The 10,239-nt window shown below is 45.7% G+C and overlaps 1 long non-coding RNA gene across 3 annotated transcripts; it reads left to right on the top strand.

Annotated features, from left to right (window-relative positions):
* The first annotated feature begins 34 nt into the window (after window positions 1-34).
* LOC141567227 (uncharacterized) lies at window positions 35-9,562 on the top strand. 3 transcript variants are annotated; one of them, XR_012489701.2, is made up of 5 exons: window positions 35-206; window positions 5,548-5,656; window positions 6,137-6,236; window positions 8,376-8,464; window positions 8,808-9,562. It is a non-coding gene; the product is annotated as an uncharacterized LOC141567227 (long non-coding RNA). The 3 variants fall into 3 exon arrangements; XR_012489700.2 differs by having other exon boundaries at window positions 48-206; window positions 8,376-9,562; XR_012489699.2 differs by lacking the exons at window positions 6,137-6,236; window positions 8,376-8,464; window positions 8,808-9,562 and having other exon boundaries at window positions 58-206; window positions 5,548-5,823.
* Window positions 9,563-10,239: the final 677 nt, after the last annotated feature.

Genomic DNA, 10,239 nt, shown 5'->3' with positions numbered 1-10,239 from the left:
TCAGTGGAGGCGGAGCCTGCGGCGGAGGGACAGAGACTGGCAGGCTAGGCTCAGCTGCGGGGCTGGGAAAGGGGCGCGAGAGGGGGTAGAGAGATGGAGGGAACCGCTAGTACCGGTCAGATCCTCTGCGGGACTCTTGCGGCCCTTTGTCTCCAGTAGGACCTCCATTTCACAGAGGGGACAACTGAAGCCCAGAGAGATGAAAGGTATTTTGAACAGCTGGTCCGAGCAAAGGCAGATTTGGACCCAGGTCTATCTGATGCCAGAGGCTGGCCAATTTCACCCTGTTGCCTTTATAGAGTTTCAGACCACTCTGGAAGCTCCCTTAGGGTTCTTGGGCTGTGTCCACTCCCCTTTCCATGTCCCCCCCCCAGTGCCCTAAAGGGAATGACGCCCCTCATTAGGGCTCAGGAGACTGATTAGGGTGGAGGGATGGGGAAGTAGGGAAAAGACAGGAGAATAGACAGGAGGCGGTCGTGGAGCGGGGGACACATTTGACAGATAGGAAAAAACGAGGCCGGACGTCCCTCAGCGAGGCAGAGCTGATGTCCCAATCCCTTACACCTGCCCCTCAAAAACGGGTGAGGTGCACAGAAGGCGGGGGGGGGGGGGGGCGGCTAGGCAGGAAAGGGGTTAGGAGAGGGAGTTAAATCGGGATCCCGGAGGAAACAGGCCAAAGAGGACTGAAGTAGCACGTGACTAGGCAGGTGCCAGGGGCTGGTAGCTGGAAGGCAAGGGGGGCATGAAACTGCTCCTGGCGTGGTCGGCGGGGGCCCAAGGATCTGACAGAGGTCCTCTTGCGCAAGGTCTTCCTTGGGAAGAAATCTGATGCAGAGGGGAGGAGGGAGCAACTCGCAGAAAGTAAGGGTGGGGCTGGGTTGTGGCCAGACAGAGGAGGCACGTTGCTTGGGGCCCCCACTCCACTTTAACCCCCCAGTGCAGCTCCCAGTCCCGAAATTTTCCAGCTGAAGATGGGCAGAAGACAATGCTTACCTCAACTCAGTTTCAACTGGCGTTTCCCTGTCTTATTCTCTGGACTGTGTCAGAATGTGGTCAATTTATTATGCCCAGTTTACAGATGAGAGAGAAAGATGTCTGAGGTTCTTAGAAGGGCTGTAGAGACTGACTTATCTGAATCACGCTTTACCTCTTGGAGCCTCAGTGTCTCCATCTGGAATATGGGAACATTAATAACTGAGTCAATTCTCCTGAGAATTCTATGAGATAATGGATGTGAAGTGCCTGGGATACTGTAGGTATTCAAAATATGAGAGCTAGACTTAATGTAATCTGAGGCTCAGAGAAGGGACCTGATTTGTCCAGGGACAGGGGACTAAAGGGTAATTTCTCTACCCCAAATCTTAGTATCTGAGACTCTCTAGTCCACAGGAAAACACACTTGCTGCTCAGGGCTGAGCCCCTACTCTCCCTCCCCTACACCCACCCAACACACCCACTGAGATGGGGTTATCTCACCATAAAGTCCTGTTTCTCTCAATAACAATATTCCTAAGGTGATAAAGTGGCCTCTGTCCTTCTGAGGACTTGTATAGCTTTTATGCTCTGTTTTATATTATGCCTACTTTTGAACATGTTTGAGGGCACTTAGTTATACTTGCTTTTATTTTTAACAAACACATTCTGTCATTTTTTTCTTTAAAAAATGTTTCAACTAAACAAGTCATGCATGATCATTGCAAGAAAATTACATAAAATACTAAAAACACACAAAAGCAGATTTTTTTTTTTTTTTTTGCCACTGGTCAGATTCTTTCACTTGCTGAATAATAGAATCCCAACCTAAAGCTAGCTTCATCAAAGAGGACCCCTAATAGCTGATGCAAGTTTGAAGGAAAAACACCAGGGATCCAGGTCTTGGAGACTGGAACTGGGGACGCAGTACTCGTAGGATTAGCCTTCTCTCATCTCTCCTAGTCTCAATGTCTCTTTGCACGTTGGCTTCCTTTCCTCTGCAGAATGATTCCCCTCTACCTGGCAGGAAACGTGGTGTGAGGCAGCCCAGCTTTCCAACTGAACCCAGCAGAAGGAGTGATATATACTCGAAAGGATTCTAATGGGCTCTGCTGGAATGACATGCCTACCCCTTGGCCCCAAAAACTGTTGCCAGGGGAATGAGGGCAAATGTACTGTAATGGGCAGCCACACCGGAGTCACAAGGAATGAAGAGGGGTATCTTGTACAAAGGAAGTAAGGGTGCTGGCCAGGCATGAGTAATACATCCATCCCAGCCCTGCTCCCATCAGTCAGAAATAACCAGTGTTAATATTTTTTGGTACATATTCTTCCAGACTTTTTGGGATACACACACATACACACATTTCTTTCTACAGCCTCCACTCCCCAGTGAGCATACTTCAAAGTACTAAAACAAAAAGTCTCTCAAGGAAAGTCAAATTTATGAAGAGAAAAAGGAAATAATCCTCTTCTCTCCTTTGTTATTAAAAAGATGACAAAGCAGCTCAAACATCGCCATCAATTCTTGAACCTGACAGAAAATAAGCCATTGGAGGAGGGAATGGTTTTTCTAAGTTTAGAGAAAAAAGAAAAAATTACAAGGAAAAGATGGACAGGTTTATTTATAAAACATTACAACATTCTTTCAACTTCTGTTACTGGAAACAAACCAAAAATCCCTACCCTACTCCAAAATTATAGCCAACAGTAAAAGGCAAACTTCAAACTGGGGAAATGTTTTACAGACAATGAGTTAATATTTCTATTATGTAAAGAACATAAAATTGATAACATAATAGACTAAGAACCCAATAAATGGTCAAAGGAGACAGATGGCACACAATAAACATGGGACAATTTCTATCTCACAAGTAATCAAAGAAGTACAAACTGAAAGAGCTCATTTATAGCCTTTCAAATTCAAAGTTTAAAAAACTGAGGGGGTGGCCAGGCCAGTTAGCTCAGTTCGTTAGAGAGTGGTGCTGGTAACAGCAAGGTTGCCGGTTTGATCATTGCATGGGCCACTGAGCTGCGCCCTCCTTAAAAAAACAAAAAAAAACAAAATTGGTAACACTGAAGAAGACTGACGTTATTGTGAGCAATGGATACTTCTACATTTCTGGTAGGAAAATGACTTGCTAAAAATCTTATAAAGATTTTGACAATATACATCAAAGGCTTAAATAATATGCAGGCCTTTTGACCCAGGAATTGCTCCTCTGGGAAGCAATTTCAGAGAAATAATCCTAAATTAGAATAATGCTGTATGCTCCAAGATGTTTGAAGAAGTATTTATTGGAGTGTGGACCAATTTGGTGTGCAATTATTTAAATTTTACTTAATCACAAAGAAATAGAATTGATTTAAATGTCATATCCATCACATCTTTTCTCTCCTCCTGTTGAAATAGTGATGGATGTTTTGGAGTCTGGCAGACCTGGGTTCAAACTCCAACTCCACCCTTTACCAGCTGTGGGACCTTGGGCAAATCATTTCACTGTCTGAGTCTCAGTGTCCTCATTTATAGCATGGCATAATCATAATGATTCTACCTACTTTGTAGCATTATTTTGAGAACGATACAACTTAAAAAGTGACTGTCACCCAGTAGGCTGGTTTCCTTGCTGTCTCTTGGGTTCTCAGCATGTATCTGGTGCATAGTAGGTGCTCAGTAAGAAACGAGACAGAAGAAAGGGATTCTCTTCTCTTTTTCTAGACATCAGCTGCCCTAAGACAGCTGCTTGCAATATTATTTCTCCTTCCATTCTTAAAGCCCCACATGTTCTAGTCAAGCTCCAAATCTGAGGTTTCCCTTCTGCCCTCATAGCACCTAAGCATATACCTCTTACCCTATCAGGAGCAGCTCATCTTAAGAGACTCAGAGGCCCCTCCAATATCTACCAGATCTCACGGATCTCTCTTGGCTAACCAGTATATTCTGGAACTATGATTATTGTGCTTTTCTCTGATTCGCAACCCACAATGTCTTTAATTTTGTATGTGGTAGTGCTGGCAGGCCCAGAGAGGGACATTTAGAGTCTAAGACCTGGCTTGCAAAACTGGCTCACCACCAGTTATCTGATCTGGCCCCTCCCCTTTCTGTATCCTAGTTTCCTCATTTGTAGAATAAGGGTAACAGTACTACCTGTTCTTACATAGGGTTGTTGAAAGGAGCAAATGAGAGAATTCATGTAAAGGGCACCACCCAAGCTTGGTACCTGCAGAATCATCCTCCAGAGTAGTTTTTTAACAACATGCCCTGAGCAGTCACCAAAGGTTGTGATAAGAAACCACTGTGTGAAACTCAATCTCCATTTGCTGTCAAATTTATGGAGAATATTATCAATATGACTCCAATTGAGAAATTTCTCCAGCATGAAACATTATTGGAATTTTTGTCAGGAAAACTGGGAGTGCTCTTTTCTTTGAGAGCGAACATTTTGAGACTGATTCATCTTATTTCCATTTTTGCTTGGCTTCCAGGAATCTTAGAGCTAAATCTGATGCTCAATAACCCCAATGGGATTAACTTTGTATTTGATGAAATTCATTGTACATTATCCTCAATTGTAAGCTTTCTCAGATTGTTTTCAAAGAGAAAAAGAGAAGAGAGAGGACAAAAGAATGAAAGGAAGTGGAATAAAGGAAGGGAAGAAGGGACGGAGGGAAAGAGGGGGGGAAGAAAGAGAGAGAGAGAGGAAGAAAGAAAGAAAGAAGGAAGGAAGGAAGGAAGGAAGGAAGGAAGGAAGGAAGGAAGGAAGGGAAAAATGAAGGGAAAGAAGCAGGTATAGTTTGAAAAGAGTGCTTGGCATGCCACACACTCACTGTATCGCTAGAATATAGTTTGGTTTCTCTACCAGACACCCCAAATAATTGTGACTTAAATAAAATGGAAGTGTATGACAATCTGGCCACAAGCAGTCCCAGGCTGCTGTGACGACTACAAGGTAAGAGGAACCCTGGCTTCTCGTTGCTCCACTGTTCCTATGGTGTTGTCTTTGACCACATGTTTCAAAATGGCTTGCCACCATGTCTCATCTGAGCTAGGGGCAAATGGGAACACGGAGGGCACACCCCTTGGGACGCATAAGCTCAGTCACACACACATCTCTTCCACTTACATCCTCTTGGCCAAAACTTAGTCACATGATCACACCTAATTGCAAGGAAGCTGGAATATTTAGTCTTTCAGAGGCATGTGTCCGACTGAAAATCAGGAGTTCTATTAACTGTAGAAGAAAAGAGATTTTGGAGGACATCTACCAGTTTCTGCCACATCCACCATCTCAGATGAACTTCTTTGTACACAGCTGCACTCCTATCTGCCCATTTCACTCTCACCCCCTCTAATCAGTCCAGCCTCCAAAGTGCTTTCCGATTCAGAGTGCTATTATGGCATTTTCCTGCTCACAAACCTCCCCTGGCTCCCGACTACCTAGTAAAGTGATTCTCAAACTTTAATATGCATTAGGAATCACCTGGAGGGCATGTTAAAACAGACATGGCTGGGCCCCACACACAGAGTTTCCTGTTCAGTAGGTCTGGAACCTGAAAATTTGCATCTTTTTAAAGTTCCCAGGTGATGCTGATGCTGCTGGTCCAGGGAGCCCACTTTGAGAGCCACTGACCTCAAGAATAAAGCCCATGCGGACTGGTTAGAGCGTGAGCGCTCAACAACAAGGTTGCTGGTTCAATTCACTCATGGGATGGTGGACTGCACCCCCTGTAACTAAGATTGAAAATGGCGACTGGACTAGATTGAAGGACAACGACTTGGAGCTGATGGGCCCTGGAGAAACACGCTGTTCCCCAATTAAAAACAAATAAAGCCCATGCTCCTTAACCTGCCATTCACAGCCTGTCCCAGCCTGATCTCAACCTACTTTTCAGTTTCATCTCTTTTCCTTCCCCTTCCCCTCCACCCAGGGCTCGTCACGCCAACGTTTTCACCTTTCTCTAAGCAGGCCTTCTGTTCACACCCCTGCCTGGCTGTTCCTTCTGCCTGGAATGTCTTCTGCCCCAGCACCTTCCTTTCCCCATCCTCCCTGACACCTCTCCTGACCCTCTAAGCTGTTGTTAAGTCACTCTCCGCCTCAGGTCCCTGCAGACTTTGCACATTCTTCTATTATTGCACTAATTGTCTTGTGTTTCATCTGCCCAGCTGTCTTCCCATATCTGGAGCCTCAGTCACCTACATAGTTCTCAGCCATGGCAACAGGGTCACCGAGTGAGGGAACAAAAGCATAAAGGAGGAAATGGAGGTGAGTAGATGGGTGAATAAATGAACGGGGTGAGTGAAGAGATGAAATGATGAGTTAATATGTGAAGTGGTGAGTCATGGCCCATTTGTGCCTGATCCTCTCCACCGCAGCCTGAGCCCTAGATGAGGAAAGGAATTTATTTTCTCACCAGGTTTCTACAAAAGTCCAAGTTCTAGCCATTGTTTTCTTCTTAGTAGGAGTCACCGGGAGCCCCAATCCACTGACTCAGTCCTCCAGATCACTGAGGAGCTGGCGGAGGCTGGGGACCCATGCTGGGTCACATTCCCAACTCAGGGCTTAACCTCCACCTAAGCACCCTTGTTCCCACTCATCTTGGTGTTTCTGAAAGTCAATTGTAAGACATTTGGGGCTCTGGAAAAACAATGATGGCGGACGGCTTTCAGGGCCAAGGTACAAAAGGCTTTTTCACCAAACTAGCGATAAGGTGTCAGGATTGTTTCAAATTAAAATCAGTCTTGAGGTGCTGGAACCAATTTCCCCTTCCTCGTGGGGAACCGGTTTCCTCCGAACCCCATAAAGGAGGCCTCCTCTGGGTCCAGCAGACACGGATATGGCCGTAAGAAGGGACTCCCTATTCCACTGTGGTTGTCAGCTCTGTAGGGGATGGTGCAATCTGGAGCTAATAACTGTTCCTGCAGCAAGGCTGTGCCGCCTCAGGAGGCACTGCACCTCTTTGAGCATCGATGTCCTCTGTAGGGTGGGAATACTACTGCTCACCTTGTAGGTGTGTGGTGAGCATCACATAAGACGTGGGAGTAAAGAACGCAGCACAGGACTGGCCAGATAGTAGGTGTGTAACTTAGATAACTACAGTTCTCACTGATCCTTGAAAGCGATCTTTTCCCTACTGAACCAGGCCCAATCAATCCTCTAGGGTTCTTCTTTCTACAGTCCTGTGTTGCTTAACGATAGGGATACGTTCTGAGAAATGCGTCGTTAGGCAACTTCCTCGCTGTGGGAACATTTTAGAGTTCACTCACACGAACCTGCATGGTATGGCCTACCGCACACGTCGGCTAGATGGTCGCGCCCCTTGCCCCTAGGCTACAAACCTGCACAGCGTGTCACTGTACTGAATACTGCAGGCAATTCTAACACAACAGCATTTGTGTATCGAAACATAGAAAAGGGACAGTAAAATATGGTAGAAAAGACTTTTAAAATGGTACATCTGTATAGAGCACTTGTGCATGGAGTGTGCAGGCGTGGAAGTCGCTCTGGGCGAGTCAGTGAGTGAGCCGGGAGTGAATGTGAAGGCCTGGGACGTACCGGACACCATTGTAGGCTTGATCAACATAGTACACTTAGGCTACATTCAATCTATAAAAAAATACTTTTCTTTCTTCAATAAATAAACCTTGGCTTATTGTAACTTATTAACTTTATTTTATAAACTTAAAATGTTTTTATAACTTTTGGACTCTTGTAATAACCTTAGCTTAAAGCACAAACACATTGTACAGCGGTACAAAACTATTTTTTCTTTTTTTTAAGATTTTTTTTATTGGGGAAGGGGAACAGGACTTTATTGAACAGTGTGTGCTTCCAGGACTTTTTTCCAAGTCAAGTTGTTGTCCTTTCAATCTTAGTTGTGGAGGGCGCAGCTCAGCTCCAGGTCCAGTTGCCGTGCTAGTTGCAGGGGGCACAGCCCACCATCCCTTGTGGGAGTCGAACTGGCAACCTTGTGGTTGAAAGGACGCGCTCCAATCAACTGAGCCATCTGGGAGCTCAGTGGGAGCTCAGTGGCAGCTCAGCTCAAGGTGCCGTGTTCAATTTCAGTTGCAGGGGGCACTGCCAAGGGGGACCATCCTTTGCGGGAGTCGAGGAATTGAACTGGCAACCTTGTGGTTGAGAGCCCACTGGCCCATGTAGGAATCGAACCGGCAGCCTTCGGAGTTAAGAGCATGGAGCTCTAACCGCCTGAGCCACCGGGCCGGCCCAAAACTATTTTTTCTTTATATCCTTATTCTATAAGCTTTTTTCTAGTTAAAAAAATATTTTTTAACTTGTAAACAGTTTCCTTAAAACTAAGACGCACACACACCTTAGCCCAATCCTGCACGGGGTTGGGCTCATCACTATCACTGTCTCCACCTCCACCTCTTGTCCCACTGGCAGGTCTTCAGGGGCAACAACACACATGGAGCTGTCACCTCCTATGATCACAACGCCTTCTTCTGGAAGACCTCCTGAAGGACCTGCCTGAGGTTCTTATCACTCCTTTCAGTAATATGTCCATGGTGGCTTCCTTGGTTGGTTTATCATAGACTTGCTGTTTGGACAGAGCCAAGAGTGCAGTTTCCAGGCTCTCGGACTCACATGGAAAGGTGCTCACTAGGGTAGTAAATGGCCATCAACTGTGATTGGATGGCCATCAGCTGTGGCTAGTTGGCTGTCAGCTGTAACCAGTGAGCCATTGGCCACTAATGTAACTGCCGTGGCTACGCTAGCAGCAAATGGGAGGCTAGCAAGAAGATGGTGGCTGAGCTAGCAAGTGGGGGTTGCAGTTAGCACGGCGGGTTGCAGCTAGCAAGTGATGTTGGTTGGCAGAGAGAAGTGGACGGCAGGTTGTGGATAGTGTGGTTCCTGCTTCCTGTTTCTCCAACTCAGCCGCCAGCAAGAATATAGAGGTATGAGTCCCCTATCTATGGCTCCGTGGGTGTTCCTTTTTGGCCTCACCATATCCTGCGTTCTTATGTGGGGAGCGGGACCAGAGACCCTGCATGCCACCCTGCATGCCACTTGCTTAAGCAGATAATGTACCACGAACATCCCTCTCTATTAATGAAAACCTTTCGGTGTTGGGGCCCATGTCTTCAAACTTTTTCAGAAGCTTGTTGAGGTCTGCAAAATTTTCTGCTAAACCCTTGACTATGAATTTTCTTGGGGGTTCTTCTTATGAGATTATCATTGTGTATGCGGTATGTCATGGGTCAAAAGTTTGTCATGCAGTGCATGACTGTTTTTATAATATCTACCTGCCCCTTCTCACAGTTCTACCAAATTTTGAGACCTCAGCTCCCATCCTACCTCCTCCACAAAGCTGTCTCTGTTCCTGGAACTCTCTACTAATGATGCCTACCATACTTCTGATCAGGCCTAATGATCAGAGAAGTGAGTGGTTAATTAAGAACAGGGGGTCTGCAAGCAGGGCAACCACGTATGGCTGCACAGGTTGTGCACTGCCCAAGCCTAAAAATACCATTCACATAGGCTGGAGGGGAGTAGAGCCCCAAAGAGTTGTGTAATGAAGAGGTTCTGTCTGCATGTCAGATGGACTGAGTTCGAATCTTGCCTCAACCACTTATCAACTGTTTGACGAAGGTATGTAACTTCATTACAACACAATTTCCACATCTGTGAATGGATGTTGTTAGTATCTACCAGATGGGGTAGTTGAGAAGATTCAGTAGTTTAATGAATTTAGAATAGTGCCTGGTACAGATCTAACATTTACGGAGCACTTAATTAATTAATGAAATTAATTTGGGTGTCTTAAGACAAGACTAAAAGCAACTTGGGGAAAATGAGTCACTGAAAAACTGCAGCAGCTAGGCCCCACACCATGTGGGAGGCAGGGCCTCACGTCGTCCTCTCTCTCAGGACCCTACTCCATCCTTCTTTTTGCTAAAAATCCACTTTTATTGGTCAGGTCTTCTTTACTAGACAAACAACAAAACTCCAAAGCAAACTAGCTTACGCCAAAAGAAGCATCTGTGGGCTGATGTCTTTGGAGGATCCAGGGCTCTAGCTACATCATGAAGATTCTGTCTTTATTTCCTCGCTCTGCCTCTCCGAGTTGGCTTTATTCTCGGGCAGGTTCTTCCATGTGGCAGGAAAGTGAGTCACCAGGTGGTCCAACCTTACATTCTATGGCTTTTTTTTTTACTTTTTTATTGGGGAATATTGGGGAACAGTGTGTTTCTCCAGGACCCATCAAGTCGTTGTCCTTCAATCTAGTTGTGGAGGGTGCTGCTCAGCT

The sequence above is a fragment of the Rhinolophus sinicus genome, chromosome 5 (genome assembly GCF_057876585.1).
Source record: "Rhinolophus sinicus isolate RSI-liver-muscle chromosome 5, RSI-T2T, whole genome shotgun sequence".
Taxonomy (NCBI): domain Eukaryota; kingdom Metazoa; phylum Chordata; class Mammalia; order Chiroptera; family Rhinolophidae; genus Rhinolophus; species Rhinolophus sinicus.
Note: the sequence above shows the minus strand (reverse complement) of the source record. Positions and strands in the feature narration are given on the sequence as shown.